This window comes from Asterias amurensis, chromosome 8 (assembly GCF_032118995.1).
Source record: "Asterias amurensis chromosome 8, ASM3211899v1".
NCBI lineage: Eukaryota > Metazoa > Echinodermata > Asteroidea > Forcipulatida > Asteriidae > Asterias > Asterias amurensis.
This window is the reverse complement of record NC_092655.1, coordinates 13,346,319-13,367,501: the sequence shown is the minus strand read 5'-3', so window position 1 is coordinate 13,367,501 and position 21,183 is coordinate 13,346,319. Positions and strand designations below refer to the sequence as shown.

Here is a 21,183-nt window from a genome sequence, read left to right as displayed (position 1 = left end):
ACATTAAACCAATCAATAACGATAAATCATTATCGACTAATAATACGATATATCAATTACTCGATCAGTTTGCAATTATGTATTGGTATAGCGTACATGCGAAACGAGGTTGCAAAATAGCATTGAAACATTATCATTGGCAATTTTTTGACATTTGGGGTTTGTAACAATACATCGGCAAAACATTGTCAGAAGGTATCAGACTTGTTTTGCCCAGTAATATAATAATAATAATACACAACATTTATTAAGCGCTGAATACGTTTTTGTTCTTACAGCACACTCCGTTCTTTCCTGCAAGCTCTATGTGGGGATTTTGCAAGAGAACTTGGACAGTAAAAAAATGTTGTTCTTTCACACACGGTACATTAGGTAAGTTTTAACGACCTTGCTTTATTAATTTAGCAAGGAACCCTTGGTTAATTGCTCTCGTGTGAAAGGGGATTCGAAAAGAAACTAGAACTTTAGGCAGGTGAAGAAGTTAAGAGTCCGAGAGGGGTAGAGAGAGAGATAGAGCAATGGGAAATGTCTTGATTGGTTTCACAAGAGAAGGACATATGGTTAGCATCTAAGACGAAAATGGAAGTGCAAGAAAATACAATCAAAGAAGGTGGAAAGATGACAATTGGACCCATAAGTTGATAGACTGGACTCATATACAGAAAAGAGTGGACAATTCACTCTCTTGTCCGATTTGTGTCAGTTTCACTCTTTTCAGAGTGAAAGTCAATCTGTGTCACTCTTTTTGAGTGAAAATGGAACAAACTTCACTCTAATTTGAGTTGAAAGTACCGTATTTCACTGTAACAGAAGTTTTCCGCCATATGGCTCTTTGTAAGAGTGGCACAGAGGACAAAAAGAGTGGTTTTCACTCGTATATACAAAATGAAATATGAGGATGGATGAGTTCAGAGTAATGGTTTCGTTGTCTTGGACGAGGACAACACAGATGGGTCAATGATGAAGATGTCTTCTTGCTGGGGAGCGAAATAGGCTGGACAGACTGAGTCAGATTTCCCCCATTTTGTTGTAGTTATACTGCATCTTGCCAGTCCTTCATTGCTTACAGCAATTGGTAAATGGTTTGGTATCCTGGATTTGTGACCGATAGGTGTGTTTTGGAGAGGTGTTTTATTATTTTATATAAAAATGCGATAATTTTGCTAATGTTTACCTGCGTAAAATTAAAGAATTTCTCCTTATACTCATTTCAGCATTGTTTCTAATATCCGTTGAGCCAACAATATTTCTTCGTAAATTATCACGTTGTGAGTCATAACATTATGGACATGCCACTACCAAGATGGCGACTCCTTTCCATAGAAGATCAAGCATAGACAGTTAAACAGGCTGCGTGCAAGTTGTATCTTTATATACATTGGAAGGGGCAGTCAACAGCTACCCTGGATTCTACCCAGGGATCCTCCTTTGAATAAATCATCATAATTATCCTTATGCTATATACAAAGAGGATGTCCCGGTTTGCTATCCGCAACCTCACCGTCTCAAGAAGGCCTTTAGCCTTCAACATACAAAACTTACAGATGCCACCTATCGCATAAATAACAGTGGGGGAGCATGCCACCGCGCCCCCGCATGGTGGGCGGGTGTAACGCGCCGTTCTTCGGTTTCATATTCACTCGCTGAGATGCTTCTCTCTGAACCTCAGATTGCTCCCCCAGTTCGATTAGGGTAAATTATGATGCACTGGCTCTTAATTTTGTATCAGGTATAAACCGTGTGGGAAATTCAGTCAAAGAAATAAATAAACAAAGCTTGAGTATTATTCGACGGTTGTGAAAGTGGGATTTGAAATTGCAAGTGAGCAGAACAACATCGCACATAAAAAGCACACAGACCGACATACATAACCTGTAAAAATTCCATATAGAGTTGCTCAATGCGGTGTTTCGGTTTTTTCGGCAAAGAAATTTACCTTTAGGTAATGGAAGACACTTAACCATTGCTTCGTCCTTCGGATGGGACGTAAAGCCGTTGGTCCCATGTGTTGTGTAAACGTAAAGCCGTTGGTCCCATGTGTTGTGTAAACGCATGTAAAGAACCCAGTGTACTTATCGTACAGAGAAGGGGTTCGCCCCGGTGTTCTTGGCTGGATTGGCAGCATATTGCACCACAGCACCTTGTAAACCATTGCATGGTGCTAAGGATTAGGTCTTATATCTCAAACTTCGTCCCACTCCTTGCAGTAATAATACCTGGCGCTTTGTATCCTTTGGCGAAAGAAGCGTAATAAGTACGGTTACTATTATTATTTGTATGGACAATGATTTTGGGAAGAGAATATGTATTTTATTTAAACTTCAATTTTGGTAGTACCCCAAATCTGCCATGGACAGTTCGATAAATTGTATGCGCTGGGTCGCAGTGATCCAATTGACGATTCTCTTGTTGCTCTTTTTGCAAAATCATGCGAAATGATTGGTTGTTGTTTGTGTATTATATATGCCTACATCTCCCACGATGGCGTTTTGACCACGCAAAGTTTCAAATTATTTTATGCTATGCTTTCTTTTTGTTTTATTTTGTTCCTGACACAGTTTTAAATAGTGTAGGTTGAGAAAATGCCTATAGAAAGCCAATGCCCCTCGGAATGTATGATAATTGACGACAAAGTTGACTTGTTTGCTCTTTTGCAAACTCATTCGAAATTATTAGTTGTTGTTTGTGGTTTATACATCTCCCATGACTGCGTGTTTAACCACGCAATGTTTTAAAATCGTTCATGCTTTCTTTTTATCTATCTTTCGTGACACAGTTTAAGTGGTGTAGGTTGAGAAAATGCATAAGAAAACCAATGCCCCTCGGAATGTATGATAATTGACGACAAAGTGGACCTTTCAAGCTCAAAGATCATAGCGTATAAATACACTTTAAAAGGTTCTACTGAGGCCTTTAACTTTGAAATATTGTTTTCGATTATTTAACCAAGGTGATATCAGCAGAGGGAAAGATAGACAGTACCATAGGCTATATAATCCCACGCTGCCTCTTAACTCCCTGTGCCGAGCGTATTATGAGTTCATTGCTCACAGCACATTTTGTGGTTAATCCAATGAAACCCCACCTCTCCATAGTTCGATAATTGCTTGCAAATACTACACATAATTTTTGGGGGTGGTTATCTCAAAAAAAAGATTCGGTTGAATATTATTCGAAAAGCTGATAGTCTAAAATATGTTCGTGATACATTCACGGTCGACGTTCACTTGTCAATTTGAGAGCAGTGAGCAGTGCTCTTTGATGAACGAACGTAGATGGCTATAGGTTTGTTTTGTCTTTCTCGAAAGAGGAAGTTTTACTTTGTACTTGCTTCAGTAAGAAACAACAATGTATCCATGCTGAGACAACTTGTCCTTTATTTGAAGGCTCAAGTCAATACCGACACTGTAAAACCGACACTCCTGGTCAGATTGCCATGGATTTTTAGTCTCGTGGTACCCAACCTCGTTCCCAGTGGTGTACGATCTCGCTGCGCCATTTTCTTTTCTTTCCCAGAATGCCTTGCTCGATAGAGACGTACGCATTGTTAGCGATACAACAACCTGCCCATTGTGGCGAGGCTGCAATTTGTTGGAAAACTTCGACTAAATTCACTAAAATTGCTTATTCTGTAGCCACAATTTCTGTATAAAAATGTTACTAATATTGTCACTTTGATGCTTACGCATTCCTCCTGGGGCCGTTCACAACTTTGTACAATACATTGGGGCCAATGCTTTTATAGCCTCAGCCGCAATGGAACTCCTGCTATCGGAGGTCAATTGAGTGTGGATATCTCTAAACTGTATAATCCCACCGCGTGTTTAATAACATATTGATTGTTCTAAGGCGTTTGTAACATTACATTTTGATCACGAAATGTCCTACCTCCTTACACACACCTGAAACCTTCCCACGCAAAGACCCTTTTACCACTGACCTGGCAACTCCCAGGGTAGTGGGCTCTTGCACCGAACACCTCGACCTTTTAGACGGGTCTTCAAGATCGGTCGTCGGTGGAGAGAGAGACTAAAAAAAATCCACCGCGTTTTTCTGCCCGAAAGATAATTTGGCGCGATAGTGCAGTCGTACCGTCTGATATAGAATGCCACGAGCCATGTCTGGCGTTTATCGTTGAGCTGTGATTCTTAGGTACCCGGCGTTTTCGGCGATAGGGGACCACGAACCCACCGCAACAGAGCCAACTGTACGTCCCTGTAGATTTGAAGCTATAGGTATCGTACCAATTCCCTTCAAGACTTCAGGCCTATGCGTTACACCTCTTATAGGTAATTGGAACTGAATGAAATCCCTCTCCTTCAAAGTTTTCACTTTATCAAATCAAATCGTTTACCGAAGGTGGGAGCTTTGAGAGCGTTTCTCATCATTGGCATCTGTACGTTTTGTTTTTACGCTTCATAAAATAAGAGTTCAATGAAATATAAATCGGCTTAATATTAGGCACATGCGTTCATGGGCCCTCTTTATGGCTACTCCTCGTTCACATAACAGCGCATTAAAAAGTTGATAATAATTGTTTTTTCAGGGACATTGACCATTTTTCATGCGTCAACTCAAATTAAAAAAGATTGCTTATCTTTGAAAATAGTAGGAAATGTCCTGTTTTCATGGTGAACTCATCGATGAAATTATATAACAATAACCAACTGTAACATTTATTTTAAAAAAAACCTGTTTTCTTCGGGCTGATCGAATCTTGAAAAGCTTTTGGATTTTTGTTTTGAAGACGACTTTCGAGAGACGTAGGCGGTTTTCTTGCGGAGGTTGCAACATCTTGCTGCCCGTAGGCAAGCTGGGTTAGCGCCCCCACTTTTGTTTGCTCCGGCGCTTGTTAAACACGTCTTCTCACAATCTTTGAAAAATGTTTCGTTTTGTTTAAACGACGCAAATTTATCTTGTCTACCAAAGCCGAGATAGTTTTTGCCACCCTTCAGCCTACCATAATATAGGCTTACTTAATAACCACAAATAATTACGCTCAACTTGTATTCACCGTATATATCCGCAGCTATATCCGTTGTTACATTACGCGCTAACAAACTCCTTGAGTGGTCAGAATTGACCCGTATTTCAGGTCTTGGGCAGCCTGACCCTTTTTGGGTCAGTCTGTCGCAGAAACTATTTATTTTATTGTACACAAATTTTATGAGATGTTGAGTCAGTTTAAATTATTTCTGGGTTGTTTGAACACAAATTTCGAGTCATTCTGAGTTCCTGCAGAAATCCCCATTGGATTTAGAATATGGGTCATTATTCTGGCACGTAATTTCTTTGTCTACTTCTTTTTTCTTGGGATGTAGGCGATTTGATTTATTTGAGAGAAATTTATGTTATTTGTGTGTGGTTGTGTCTCAATTTCTTCAGACTTACTCACATGTGTTTATATAAAAGGGGGCAGTTTGTGTTAACTACACTATGGTTCGAAATAGTAATACAATTATTACGGTATAAGTATAGCCGAGGATAAGAGTCCTTACACTTTAACTATTTTCCGTTGCTAACGACAATTTGAAAATGTGGATTTCATTAACACCCCAAAACCCATCATTTCTCCCAAATAATCTGTGAGAACTCCGTTTTGGTTTATTACTATACTCGTTTAAAGACAGTGTGGACACTATTGGTAATTGTCAAAGACCAGTCTTCTCTTTTGCTGTATCTCAATATATACATAAAATAACAAACCTGTGAAAATTTGAGCTCAATTGGTCTTTGAAGTTGCGAGATAATAATGAAAGAAAAAACAACCTTGTCACGCGAAGTTGTGTGCTTTCAGATGCAAGTTGATTTCGAGACCTCATCTAATTCTGAGGTCTCGAAATCAAATTTGTGGAAAATTACTTCTTTCTCGAAAACTACTCCACTTCAGAGGGAGCCGTTTCTCACAGTTGTTTATACTCTCCCCGTTACTCGTTACCAAGTAAGGTTTTATGCTTATAAATATTTTGAGTAATTACCAATATTGTCCACTGCCTTTAAATCATAAGAGTGATTCGACAGCAGACATAGCCCGTATGGTTATCGGCGTCGTTATAGTTTCCAAAGGAAAATGTATGTTACTATTATGTTGAAACAAGTGATATTTTGCAGTCATGTTTGCTGTTGCGCCTATAACGACTGAATTATTTTCGAGCTGGTTACCAATCTCTAAAACAACATTTGCCCCCATTTTACGGAGGGAATTATTTTAGTATTGGAGTTTTGTTTTGGAAACAAATCAATTCCAGGAATTTGCGATCTTTGGGTGGGAAGGAAAGGAACGTTTCATTGTCCAATTGATATATATAGAAGTTACTAAAAGGAAAACGCTCACAAATTCTTGCGGGTTGGTTTTCTACAAAGAAAATATCAGGACCGCGGATGTGGGTATAAGGTGTAGGCCTTTCTTTGTTTATTGTCTTATATGCGGTGTGTTGGTTATTTCATTAAGGAGGCAAGAATGTTCCTAAGATATTTATAGAATGCAAAGACCAAAGGGTGGGAGATCGGATGCCTAACCATTGCATAGAGCATCTTCAAGGAATCGTTGCAAGAGGATGTTATTTTCAACGTCATTGTTGTTATTACCAGAAGTGATCTTGGTAAACATCTTGTCTTGGCATTTAGGGTGCACCTCACTTCCTTGACCAAGACAATCACACCAAGGATCAAATTTGACCACTCTTCCTCCCGGGTGTAAAAATAGGAACACCTTTCAAAGCATTACCCTTTATCGGTGTCATGTGAAATTCAGGTCCATATTTGGATAGTTCAGCTCCAAAAAGGGGGCATATTTTGTGGCGAATTGTCCGCAGTTTGGCTGTATTTAGCCAAAACGGTCGACAACTACGTATGCTACGTGTAGTAGCCGACGTAATAAGGGCTTCCCTGGTGCTGTTTGATATCTATTTCACCCGTTGATACTCAAGTCAAACATGCAGTTATTCACGCGCTATCCCATCAAAAGGGATTGCTCTTTTGTCTGCGTTAAAAGGGCCGCAATCACACACCCCGCCAGTGAAACCGAATCCTTGCCGTTCAAAAGTCCCTTTGTACCGCGGCTGATGCAGAGATCACCATCCAGGTCTCCCTTGAACTTCTCCACTGTTACGTATTTTACGTGTTTCGTTGCGTCATAACTGAGAGTTTATGACGAGTAGAGACCCAGTACGGAGCGTGGAACAAATTTAACTGGCATTGTCCGACGATAAAAGTGCTCGCCAAATTAGGAATTTGTTTAAAATAAAATTCCAAAAATAACGCTTCCTAGTTATCTGGAAAACCGGTAAAAAATGTATAAATTGCATCGGATATTATTAAAAATAGTTCATGGCTTAACAATTTATTCTTTTGTGACCGAGAAGTCATTACATCTAGAGTATCAACAAATTCCACGCAAGAACACCAAACATTTCCCCACCCCTACATCCCCTACGTCATGTTTACTACAGTATATGGCATTCGTCTTTATCAACCAAGCCCAATAATATTTGTATGCACTATGATTTCAAAACAAGGGTTAAGTTTCAAGATGTAATTGTGTCCTCTTTAAAATCAAATCCGTTTCATCATCAACTGAAAGCTGCGGAGCCCACTCTATAATAGTTTTGGTAATTTGACTTCCGTATACACTCGTTTTAACTTCGAACACAGACAAATTTGAGTTTCTTTGAGCAATAAAAGGTTTTCTTTTTATAAGTATTTACCTCAGTTCAGTTCGGTTTGTTTCCACCCAATCAGTTAGGTTACAAAATGATATTAGCATTATGGTACTTAATGTAATGATCAAGTTGTGTGAGTTTCCTAAAAGCAAGCTTGTTTGGTGGAGAGCGCCAAATTGTTATACCTCTGTACAAATTGTGAAGTTTGATTGGTCGAGAACCAATCATGTGACGCGCAACAAAAACGCATGTTACATGGCTCGACGTGCCGGGTAACATGAAAAGTGATGTACACCGGTGTACATCACCTTGATCGTTCCCAGCGTTGGTCGATTTACAGCGCTGTGTACGAAACAACCGCGGGTTCAAGGGAATTGTTTCTTGTTCTCTGCTTATTAAACAATGAATAGTCCGTCGTAATAATGCTTGCAGATGACAGCAGAACTTCGATAAGAGAAATAACAACTATACAAAGGTATAACAAAACAATTGCGGCACGCTGTGACTGTGGTTCATGGGTTTTGTACACCCTCGAGGGGAAATGGCATCCTCGGCTTCGCCTCGGGTTTCATTTTCCCCCTCGGGTGTACAAAACGCCATGGACCCCGTCACAGCGTGCAACATTGTATAATGCAACTGGGTTAAGAAGGTTCCGAGTAAGCACCAAGGAACAAGTTTAGTTTCTGTTTTATAACTCAACTCCAATTAAAGTACACGTGAACAGCCGTTTATCCCGTAAGGTGAACTGACGTTAAATTGGAACAAGTGAGGTATACCATAACAACTCAGAAACTTACACATACTTGAAAAAAGTTTTTAAAATGTTTTATTTCACATCAGAATTCATGTGTAACCATAATATAAAACAAGCATTGGTAAAACAATTGTCATTATATACATAAAGAGGTCATGACCTTTTTACTTTCGAGTCTCGTTCTGAATAGATTAAATTTCTGGCGTATTTTTTAGATAAAGTCATGCAAATTAATTGCTGCACCTTTCCAACTGTTTTCTTTAGATATGTTTCCTGCCAGAGGGACTGATGGAGGCAACAGAATCATAAACATTGATGGACTCTTCCGAAATAACACTGGGCCGTTGACGAATTAAATGGTAACAGTTTCACATTCTTCACAGTAAATCCATCTTAATTTTATTAAAGATATTTATATTACAAACGACAAGAGTAACTGGTTGAGTAATTATATATATATATATATAAATAATTTGGGGCTGAACAAAGACAAATTTACTATAGTGTGACTCGAACCAACGAGCTACCAACTGGGCTTTCTAGAAATGTTGGTAGTTTCTATTTTTATTCAATTCAGTGGGAATGGAACGAAAAGTAGTCTGGTTCCGTTTTAGTCATTTACCATTTTAGTTAAAGCCATTATACACTTTCGGTAAACAGTATTGTCCAAGTCCCACACTTCGTGTATCACAACTTATATATAAAATAACAAACCTGTGAAAATTTAGGCTCAATCGGTCATCGGAGTCGGGAGAAAATATCGGGAAAACCCACCCTTGTTTCCGCGCGTTCCGCCGTGTCATCACATGTGTTTAAAATAAATCCGTAATTCTCGCTAACGAGAATTGATATTGTTTTACTGTTTTCCCAAAAAGTAAAGCATTTCATGGACTAATATTTCAAGAGAAGTCTATCACCATTTCCTTCTGTAAACCCTGTAAATTATTTGTAAATCTGTGATCTTTAAAAAAAAAATCTGTACCGAAAGGGTCCAATGGCTTTAAGTGTTAATAATTAAACACTAACCTGTTAAAAACAATGCACACGGACGTACACAGCTCAAGCACGTCAGAAACGGATAAGTTTTACAGAGTTTCTTACTTTATTACGCCTTTTAACCAAAAGGGCATTTATGAATGGGAATGAAAGAGTGACTCGTTCATAAAGGGCCGTTTAAAACCTTGCAGGGTCGTTGCCGAGCGATAAAGGCCCTCGCCTTCGGCCCGGGCCTTTATCACACGGCAACGACCCTGCCGGTTTAAAACGGCCGTTTAAGAACTCGTCGCTACCCTTTTATTCCCTTATTCAAACATCACAGCCACAAGCTGAATTGAGTTTAAAATACAGAGATTCATAAACAAATAGATATGTTAAAAACTTACAGAAAAACCATTAAAAGTACAATTTGTTTTCATACATTACACAAGTAAACTGGCTATTGCCATTAAAAGAGTGATTGCCATTTAAAAGCAAGTGTGTTATCATTGAAATTGTACACACTTCACATTAGCATGTTTGCAAAATAAAATAATTTTGTATAAACGTATATATTTACAATCCATCACTAAATCAGAACGACAAAACTAAATAAATACCCGAAAATTGATTCATTAGACCCGGTCTCGTGTCCCGCCATCACCAATCTACAATTGAAATCGATGCAATTTCCCAATTTCCAATGTAGCAGTTTTATTTATACCCTTTGTGGCTCTTCTCAGTCAGGCCGTTTGTGCACGTTTTTTTTTTCTTCAATAGATTTGTGTTTAAAGGCACTGGACACTATTGGTAATTACTCAAACTAACTGTTAGCATAAAAACGCACTTGGTAACGAGCAATGGAGAGCTTTTGATCAATTAAAAAGCACTCTGAGAAACGGCTCTCTCTCTGAACATTCTATGCTCTGAAGTAACGCAGTTTTTGAGAAAGAGGTACTTTCTTACTCAACTATTAAAACACTTCGGGCCCGAGGCTTTTTATTATTGGTTTGAAAGCATACAAATGTGTGCAACAAGGGTTTTTCCTTTCATTATTCTCTTGCAACTTCGATGACCAATTAAGTCTAAATTGTCACAGATTTGTACGCATATTGTTGGGAATTGTCACAGATTTGTATGCATAATGTTGGGGATACACCAAGTGAGAATACTGGTCTTTGGCAATTAACGAAGATGTCCAGCGCCTTTAACCGTCCCGGTGGAAACCTCTCCCTCTCTCTGAGATCAGTCGCCGCTCTCTATGACGTTAGATACCGTAGTCCTAATCACCAGTGAATGGCAAACACTTTTTCCTGTTTCAGGATTTGAACACGTCAACCACACGTCAGCAACGCGAGTAATCGGCAAAACCCTCAGCTGCTTTGACGCAGAAACTCTAAATTCGTCCCGTTTAATTGACGATTTCTCTTCCCCCCTTAGCCGATTTTCAAACCCTTTTGTGTGTGGTCCCCCCCCCCCTCCATCCTCCTCCATGATGAAAGTTTTGACTTATAATAATCTCGGTTCCTTCCTCGTATTGCGATTTTCATAGAAGGAAATGCGACTCCCTGTTATAGACGCCAAAAAGGATGTAGTCAGTATTGAGAAGATGAGTCTAGGTAAGAGGGAGCAAAGATTAAGCTGGCAGGATGTGGAAGATGATGAGAGAATCAGAACTATCGTCAGGACATACATTAAAGATGCTACATTTTTTTATCACATTCTATCTTATCTTAAGACACCCCCCGCCCCCCACTCCCGTGTATCTTTGGTCATTATTGCTTGTATATTATTGCTTGTATAATATGTTAAATATAATAACCTTAAAGGCACTGGACACTATTGGTGATCGCTGTTAGCATAAAAAATTACTTGTTAACAATTAATGGAGAGCTGTTGATATAAAATAGTATAAAACCTTGTGAGAAACGACTCCCTCTGAAGTAATGTTGTTTTCGAGAAAGAAGTATTTTCCACTAAAATATTTTAATTTGACTTCGAGACCTCAGAATTTGGTTTTGAGGTCTCGAAATCAAGCATCTGAAAGCACACAACTTCGGGTGACAAGTGTGTTTTTTCTTCCATTATTATCTCGCAACTTCGACGACCAATTGAGTTCAAATGTTCACAGGTTTATTATTTTGTGCATATGTTGAGATACACCAAAGGAGAAGACTGGTCTTCGACAACTACCAAAGGTGTCGAGGGTCTTTAATTGAAACGCGCCCTTGTAAACCATGAATGTGCAGTTACAATTACGAATCGTCCGTGTGTCATTACAGATATGGAGGCTGGTATAAATTGTGGCAAATACCATATAAATAAAATAAACAGTTGGTATCTTCCTATGAATTGTTGAATAAATAAATAAACGAATAAAAATGGGCTACTTGGACCGTGTACTGAAAATAACAAACAGCGGTTTATGCACTGTAAATTTCTCACTCAAATATGGAAAGACTTCAGGTCTGAAGCCCCTTTTAGGCATCTGAAAGCACATCAATTTAGGCAACAAGGGAATTTCTCTTTCATTATTCCCTTGAAACTTCGATGACCAATATTAAGTCAAAATTTTCACAGGTTTTGTTATTTTATGCACACACCAAGTGAGAAATCTGGTCTTTGACAAGTACTAAATATTGGTTGTGTCAAGTGTCTTTAACTCGGATTCTGCGTCAGTTTGACTCTTTTCTGGTCATTTGACCCAGACAAGTTTTAGCGTGAATCTGCTTTAGTAATTATCTGGAAAACTTTCAATTCTTTGTGGAAAAAACGATGTTCAATACTTTTCATTAAAAAAACGGCGTTCACAAAGAAAATAATCAGATGTTAATACCATACTCCTTATATAGGTTCACCCTAGTTTACGTCAACAAGTGAAGATAACGTTGCTCTGTACGTAAAATCACACATACGGGGCAATAGACCTTTATCACACTGTCACCATATCGGTCATGTTCCCTGTTTCGATAACAGTAATGAATGCCCACAACTAGTGCGCAAACATGGCACCAGACTATTATTTCGTCCAGCCTCACTTTGGTTACAATGAGTTGGAATGGAGTCAAATCAAGATGGCCACACCGTGATAAAGGTTTATAGGCTATTAATTTTATTGAATACAATCACATGAAACCTGTGAGGAAAACATTTGTGGATAATAACGAGCATAATCCATGAAAGTTGTTGGGTATGCGTCTACCCACGGTGTAGAACACATAGAATGTACCCAGTCGAAAACATAGAATGTATCCATTATGATGTTTTACTCAATTAATATCCCTTTGCCGTGGGTGTGATTTTGGGTACACGGCAAGTGTGTCTTTACTCGTTGACGTTAATACTGTGGGTGCTTTCTTTATTATGACTTCCATTTTGTAATGAAAGGACATGAGTGACGTGAGTTTGAGAAAGGTAAACTTTGTAAATAAAAACAAATAAATAAAATTAAAAAACAACAACAACAACAACATTTTTGAAAGGTTCTGGCAGGTAAATAAACTTGTAGGCTTAAAAAATATATAACTAAAAACAACCAATCATTGTATGAATGGATAGGCCTCACTGTCGACAGAATACAATGTCCAAAATTTAAGGTATTACTACAAAGAAAATAATGTGGAGCCTGTTAAAATCTACTTAATTAAAACCACGCTCCTTTTTCTGACTTTAAAATGTTACGATTTTGGTTGTAGTTGTTATCTGTAAAAAGGTTTTAATTTCAATTGGCTGTAATTAGGTTGATTTCTGAATGTAATATTTTAAACTCTTTGTAATTTGACCGCAATTTAGCCTTTGGCGGCAAATTTCATTTTATTGCAATAAACCATTTCGAATCAAACAAATTGTGTCCAGGTCCCATGGGTCTGACCCATTTCTATATCGATTGACCTGGAAACTGGTTGAACAGGGGGGGGGGGGGGTCAAACCAGATTCTGTATCAGGTTTGACACATTTCTGTGTATTTTGACACATTTACCGGGTCAATGGGTCAGGACCCACTGGGTCTCGGATCGGCGCCAATTCTAACCCGGGAGGTTTAGTAAAAAACGTGTTGTGCAAAAACATGAATTGGAATCAAGTAAATGTCTTGTACAACGTACAATATTCTAATTAGCCCCTTCCTTCCACCCCCTCCTTTGTCTCAATATTCATTGTTTTCATGTCTTTTCTGACTCTCTCTCTCTCCATTCACGTATTTCCACTTCACTGCTTATGTTACACTTGGTTACCTTTTCATGTGTGTTGCGTTGTCATTTTGCCTTCGAGAAAGACTCTGCTAGGGTCGAAACGTCATGCCATTAACTATCGTATGCATTTATACCGTGTCCTTTTGGTTGGTTGCAACATCAGCTTATTATATTTTTTCCCCAATATTCTAACACTTGTATTTTGTGCGGGGAAATCACTTTTCGAACCCTTTAATCTGGATTTCTGTGGACTTAGGCATTTCCAAAGGGAACTTCTTCGGATCTGTTAAAATTAGGATGCCGGGGCTTGCAGATGCTGTGCTGAGTAGAAATCTTCCCATAAACTGTGTTGTTAAAGGCACTACAGACACTTTTGGTAATTACTCAAAATAATTGTTAGCATAAAAATTTACTTGGTAACTATCAATGGAGAGCTGATGTTGATAGTATAAAACATTGTGAGAAACGGCTCCCTTGATGAAGTAACGTAGTTTTTGAGTCGGAGTGAATTTCTCACTCAAATATCGACAGCTACGAAAATGACAAATACCAAAGATATCCATCTGCCAAGTGCCTTTAATACAATAGAAACACACCACTTGCTCACACAATAACGACACATCATTCTAGCATCTCATGTATATCAAAACACACCCGTTGTTTATAACAGGTAATTGTAAAGCCCCAAGCACTCGGTATCTATTTAGGGGGAAAACTCGTGGTGTGTGAGTCTCTGTTTTGAATGAGCTTTATCACCAACCGTTTTACTGAAAACCCAACGTTCTCTTGGGTGTACTCCGACCAAAACACGTCTGTGAGTTATATATGCGCGTGGGATGAGAAAAATAATCGCATATTCACATGTGTTTTTGTTGTGGTGGACTCTCATCTTTTTTGTTGAGGCTATGATTTTTTTCCACAAATTCACCAACAGTTATTTGCGTCAGTTCTTCTTCTTCTGCTTATCTAAGGAAAACAACTAAGAAATTGTCTTGTAATGTAAGAACTCCATGTGTCGTGCTTCCTCGGGACTTATTGTTTTGTACGATCAACACGTGTTTTATTTTTAAACAGGTGTTTTATATCTAACCCCCTACAGGTATAGGAACCCATGAATTGTTTGAAAGTATCAAATATTTCATAACCCCCCAAAAAACTTGTTATGAAATCGTGTTATTTTATTGAATTGCAAGGAATGTTTTTGATTAACCCAAACAAACCATTCACATTATGAAGGAGCACAAAACAAGTGATATGTACATTTATTTACTTGATTCCCCATAGGCAAGATACACAAACAACAACAACTATCATCAACACAACGTCATAAGACACCAGTGCCCTAAAGGAATTTGGAAAGACTGCGAGGTATAGGCTTAAAGAAACTGGTAAGTTATTTATGTCAACTGACAATTCCCCGAATTTCTTGCTCTACCTTTTGTCTGTAGGTTTCCTGTTGATATCAATTCAAGTTTGCTTAGCTATGTACCTCGTCACAATGACGTCAAAAACTCACTTTCTTTGGACATCCACGAGTTTTGAAGACCAGCTGCTCCCAAAGGTTGTTTTTGCATTATTAGTTGTGACTCGATTGCCATGGTAACGCGAAGAGAAATGCATCATTATAACGTCCACGGCCAATTGTTAATAACAACTTATTTATAAATATATATTATTTTTTTTTTATACAACATTAACAAACGAACCCAAAATAATCGGCCCCGAAGAGCGTGATGTGAGTGATTGATAATTTACATCCGAAATCAAAGCTCATGGTTACATCCCACTCGACAATTTGGCTCCGACGGAGACAATACGTTAAATGTGTTGCAGTGTCTTCAAGTATAACGTCTCAAGGGGAAACCACATCCCTGAAGACACGATGAGTACGGACGGTCATGCACGCAGCAGCCTTGGACTCCGTGAGTAGAGATACTAGAAAACCAGCATCATTGCCAGCGTATACTTGTGATTAACTTAGACCTAACGGTCCCTCGTGTGGAGATATCATGCTGAAGGTTTAAGGCACTGATGCGACAGTTATACGACTGCGGTGAGTGTATTACGTCAAACAACCACGGTGTTATATAGCTCCGTGTACTACGTAACATGGACGTGCTGTGACGTCTAGACTTTCCTCGCTCTCAGGGTCAGAAGATGTGACGTCATCACCTCCTCCGGCTCTTTGCGGTGGTCACGGGATCTCATGAATATCCACGAAGCTATTGGCTTATGTATGTAGTAATTTATGGAATATGAATAAATAATCAGGCAAGATGATTGTGTCATGATGTGCGTTGTGTCATTAAAGGTAGTGGACACTATTGGTAATTACTCAAAATAATTATTAGCATGAAACCTTACTTGGTAACGAGTAATGGGGAGAGGTTGGTAGTATAACACATTGTGAGAAACAGCTCCCTCTGAAGTGACGTAGTTTTTGAGAAAGAAGTAATTTTCCACGAATTTGATTTCGAGACCTTAAGTTTAGAATTTGAGGTCTTGAAATCAAGCATCTGAAAGCACACAACTTCGTGTGACAAGGGTGTTTTTTCTTTCATAGTTATCTCGCAACTCCGACGACCAATCGAGCTCAAATTTTCACAGGTTTGGTTTTTTATGCATATGTTGAGATACACCAAGTGAGAAGACTGGTCTTTGACAATTACCAATAGTGTCCACTGGCTTTAATATCTGCTTTGTACGTCTGTATTAATTGTAATATGAATGTTCTACTCACTCTAAACACTCCTGGGTCAGAATTGACCCGGTTGTGGACCCGTGCGGCCTGACCTTTTTCTGGGCCAGTGCGACCCGTAATCTGTGTCCAAAAATGGGTCAAACTGAAGCAGAATCCAAGCTAAATTCCCATTAACTGTGTCTTGGTAATTATTGCTAATGATCTACCTTGTTCGAAAAAAAAGTGTTTTAGAAAAAGGTACATTTACAGAGCTATTTATGGCGTCTGTAACAGTGTTTTGATAGAATTCCTTTGAAAACATTGTTTACAATCATTACCTGGGCAAAATAATAAAGATTTGTGGAGAGCGAACCCGTTCGTATCGGTGCTACGAAATCGAGGTTTGACGGGAAAACAGCATGGTGCCTTCTCTTGTATTACTTAGATTCGATGTTTGGTGCGTCAGGTTACTACTATACACAAATTGACGTCGATAACTTTGTCAGACTATGTTAAGTTTATAAAGAGCACAACTAATAATAAATAATATCCATACAAAAAAATTTGGTGCATGCCTATTTTGAGTTGTTTTGTATTTCTTATATTTGCTGGTTCGCGCGTCGATGTATGTCCATCATTGAAGCTTAAGTCAGCTCGATCACGCGATTCGTTATAAGGTTCTTTAATTCAAAACCGTCTATAACCGTTTAGTTAGCGATACGGTACGGAACACTGCTCGTGGAAACTTTAAAAGTGAAAAACAGGAAGTAAACAAACAGAACGTAAAAAACAAAACAGATGACAGATGTTTGTCGCAAATAAACAAAATAGTCGGTTTAACATAAAGCGAAACACGTTAATCTAACAATAGTTTCGAGTCAGCATTCTTCAAAACAATATTAAGCCTTCAATGCAATATTAGTCAAGAAACTTTATTTCGAACCACGGTTTTGTTGTGGTGGAATTTCTCAACGACTCTCATGCATGTCTGCTTACCAATGAATGGGTTTAAAGGACCGTGTCCATGTTGTCACAGTTACAATTTTTAGGCACGATTTGCTCGAATAAGAAAGAATAACAATGACAATTTTAGTACAAATAATTTTTATTTATTTATGATACATTTCGCAAACACGTCGACCTTGAGTAATTTGTAATTATGATTTTTGTTTTGTGTGAAAATTTGTAATGAGTAGTTTCACAAATGCATGAGCCGTGCAGTTAGGAATCTTCCATGTTAATTGTTACGGTTCATCCTCGACGTTTTTTTGCTTCCACTTAAAATCGATCTGTGCCGCTATTAAAGGCATTGGATACAGTTGGTATTTGTCAAAGACCAGTATCCTCGATTGCTGTATACGAACATTATGCATAAAATAACAAATCTGAATTTTTTTTTACTCAATTGGTCGGCGAAGTTGCAAGATAATAATGAAATAAAAAAGACAATTGTTGCACAAATTTGTGCTTTCGGATGCCTCCCTTAAAGCCATTGGACCCTTTCGGTACAGAAAAAAAAAAAAAAAGTTCACAGATTTACAAATAATTTACAGGGTTTACAGAAGGTAATGGTGAAAGACTTCTCTTGAAATATCAGTCCATGAAATGCTTTACTTTTTGAGAAAACGGTAAAAAAAATATAAATTCTCGTTAACGAGAATTACGGATTTGTTATAAACACATGTCATGACACGGCGAAACGCGCGAAAACAGGTGTAAGTTTCCCGTTATTTTCTCCCGACTCCGATGTCCGATTGAGTCTAAATTTCCACAGGATTGTTATTTTATATATAAGTTGTGATACACGAAGCGTGGGACTTGGACAATACTGTTTACCGAAAGTGTATAATGGCTTTAAAAAGGCTCAGGTCCGAAGTCTTTTTAATATTTGACTGAGAAACTTTCTCAAAACTTCAGAGGGAGCCGTTTCTCACAATGTGTTGTACTTTCAACAGCGCTCTATTGCTCAATACCAAGTACCAACTATTGGCCATTAAACAACCCTTTTGGTTTTGGATCGGTAACCAGTGTGCAGCAGCTAATTCTTTAATGTTTGAGATAATATGATTATTAATACGGTAATTATTAGCTAATAAGGCGTGTTAATGACCAAAACATTAACTGAATGCAACTTACGTCATTCACAACCGTCAGTAGTCAAATCGAATCTAATGACTGCAGTTTTGTTTTCGAACCCTCGTATTTAGCAGCTCAATAATTCTGTCATATACATAGGCGCCAATTTAGCTTATTAGTTCCGGGTCATTTCAGGGTATTGGATTCCATGTCTGTTTTTTTAAAGGGAAGGTACACACTCAAGAAAAATATTAACTTAAGAACTGACTTGGTAACGGGCATTGGAGAGCTGTCGATAGTATACAACATTGTGAGAAACGGCTCCCTCTGAAGTAGCATAGATTTTGAGAAAGAGGTAATTTCTCACTAAAATAATAAAAGACTTCTAGCCAGAAGTCTTTTATTCCTATCTGAGAAAGCACACAAAGTCGTCCAACAAGGGTGTTTTTTTCTCTTATCATTTTCTCGCAGCTTCGATGACCAACTTAGCTCAAATTTTCACAGGCTTGTTATTGTATGCTTATGTTGGGATACACCAAATGAGAAGATTGGTCTTTGACAATTACCAAACGTGTACATTCCCTTTAAACTGTATTTTTAATGCTTTTATTATTGATCATTGATGTATTTTAAGGGAGATGTAACGATATAATGCACATTGAAGTGTTATTTTTTACAGAAAGAAATTTGGGTTTTTTTTACAATTAAAAAATGTAAGCTATTAAAAAAAATACATACATTTTAAACTACGCTTGAGTACTATACGCCCCAAGCGCCATGGCTGTGGTCCTTGCGTATAGACCAGCATGGAAACAGCATCGAGATACAAAAGATACAACATACAAAAGAATACATTAACTTTACGCATTTGGAATCAATTTCAAAAGAGCTATTTGCATTGAAACAGCTTACCAAACTGCCAAATATGTTTGAAATGGTAATTCTTAATAACGTCAATTCGAATGTAGGCCTGCACACATGTTTCATATAATAATAACAATCAGAGATAAAGGGTGTGATACTTACATCATCAGTGGCGTACACAGGCCTTTTTTTTAGGGGGTTGAGCCCCGCCCCTTCTGGTTACGTCACTATTTCAGTCTCGCACACTGGAACAATGGTTAAAGCCATTGGACACTTTCGGTAATAGTAGTAACAATTCTGTGAAAATTTAGGCTCAATCGGTCATCAGAGTCGGGAGAAAATAACGGGAAAACCCCCCCCCCCCCTTGTTTCCGTAGTTCTCGATGTCGAGAATTGATATTGTTTTTAATGTTTTCTTAAAAAGTAAAGCATTTCATGGAATAATATTTCAAGAGAAGTCTTTCACTTTGTTTCTGTTCCGAAAGTGTATAATGGCTTTAAAGGGCTTCGGCATTGGATTATGCCTGGGGCCCCGTACTCAATTCGTCAAAACAACCGTTGGGTCAAGCTAGCCTGAGCCGAATCTGGAACCGAAGCCGTGGTTTCGAAAAGGCCATCAGGTGGCTAATAGACGTCCAGCAACATGACCTTTCAATCGCAGCATTTATTGACATTTAATTAATAATTATACAAATTAATAATGAGGAAAAAATAATATCCAGAAATGAAATAAAGGCATGAATAGTCAATCTGGAAACTGACTGGCTATTATACAATGAACGATTTCCCTTGTATAGCAGAGCAAAATGCTATAATATTGCTGGCATTCAGTGTGCTCAAATGAGTTCAGAAAAAAATGTTTTGCTATGCAAATTGGTTGACGAAATCACACTTTTTAATAATACTGCAAAGTGGTTGAAAACCTAACTAATCACCGTTGCTTATGTTGATTGCCGCAACCACAATAAGAACCACACAAGAGATTTAATACAGCTGTACCCGCAAGTTTACTATTTACTTATAGTTGATTCTCAAAATACGAACGTTATAGTACAACCCGCCATTCGTACTGAGTGTTTTTTGTTCACGGTTGTTTTCTCAGTAAAACGCGACCTCCATGTATTTTGTGAATTCGCCGGATCGTTGAAACTTTCACAGGTAGGTTATGATTGATTATAATGGTTTACATTGAAAACTATAACAAAAAAGGGATGGAATGAGAGCACTATAGCTTATACTTCAGTAGATGAATTGTCATGATTTATTTATAGTTCAAGCTAATTGTGCAGGTCAGGGTTAATGATTACACGCCTTGACGGCTCTCTCTGTTTTCTCACTCTTAAGTTCGAGGACCTTTTAGACCAGTGCTATACGCACGAAAGGTAATGTGGATTAATTTTCAAGTTTAATAGTAGAAGTTTCAACACTATTTCATTTCATTTCCTTTACGCAATACCTCAAAATCCACAGAATTAGGGGGAAATTTCTTTTTCTTTCTCAAGCCATGTTACTCTCTTACAGTTTTAGATTGCAATTCACTCGCATCGATTTAAAACCAAGGGTCAAAATCATCTGCAGTTGTCAATAATTTCAATCGATTAGAGTGAATTTTAATCTAAAATTGTAGAGAGTACCTTCGAGTTGTATCAGTTTTCGAGCTGTCTTTTATCGGAAACCATTTCAATCCAATTCAATTCGAGGTTTGTTTCCAATTGGTCATCACTTTACAACTCCTTTAACACCCCCTTCGTCCACCCCTGCCCATCCTTCACATAATATATTCCAGATTTGTGCCTTAACCACGCCCCCTGTACTACCATCCCCTTGCTTCAGACCCACCTTCCCCGTTCCACCATCTTCGTATCAATTTGTTTGTGTCGCACACCCCTCCCGATACCCATGGCACAACACATTCTCTCTCGCCCCGATATACCTGCCAGGGCCTGCTACCGACACAAACAACATGGTTTTGATACGTTCGGT

At 38.3% G+C, this 21,183-nt stretch overlaps 1 protein-coding gene across 1 annotated transcript in view; it reads left to right on the top strand.

The window, feature by feature from the left end:
* LOC139941104 (bridging integrator 3-like) overlaps positions 1-21,183 on the top strand; it is a 96,053-nt gene that overhangs the window by 43,967 nt on the left and 30,903 nt on the right. Inside the window, exons 3-5 of the mRNA XM_071937536.1 lie at positions 279-372; positions 8,680-8,774; positions 14,865-14,968. The gene's annotated coding sequence lies outside the window, so the exon portion shown is untranslated. The remainder of the gene's footprint in view (positions 1-278; positions 373-8,679; positions 8,775-14,864; positions 14,969-21,183) is intronic.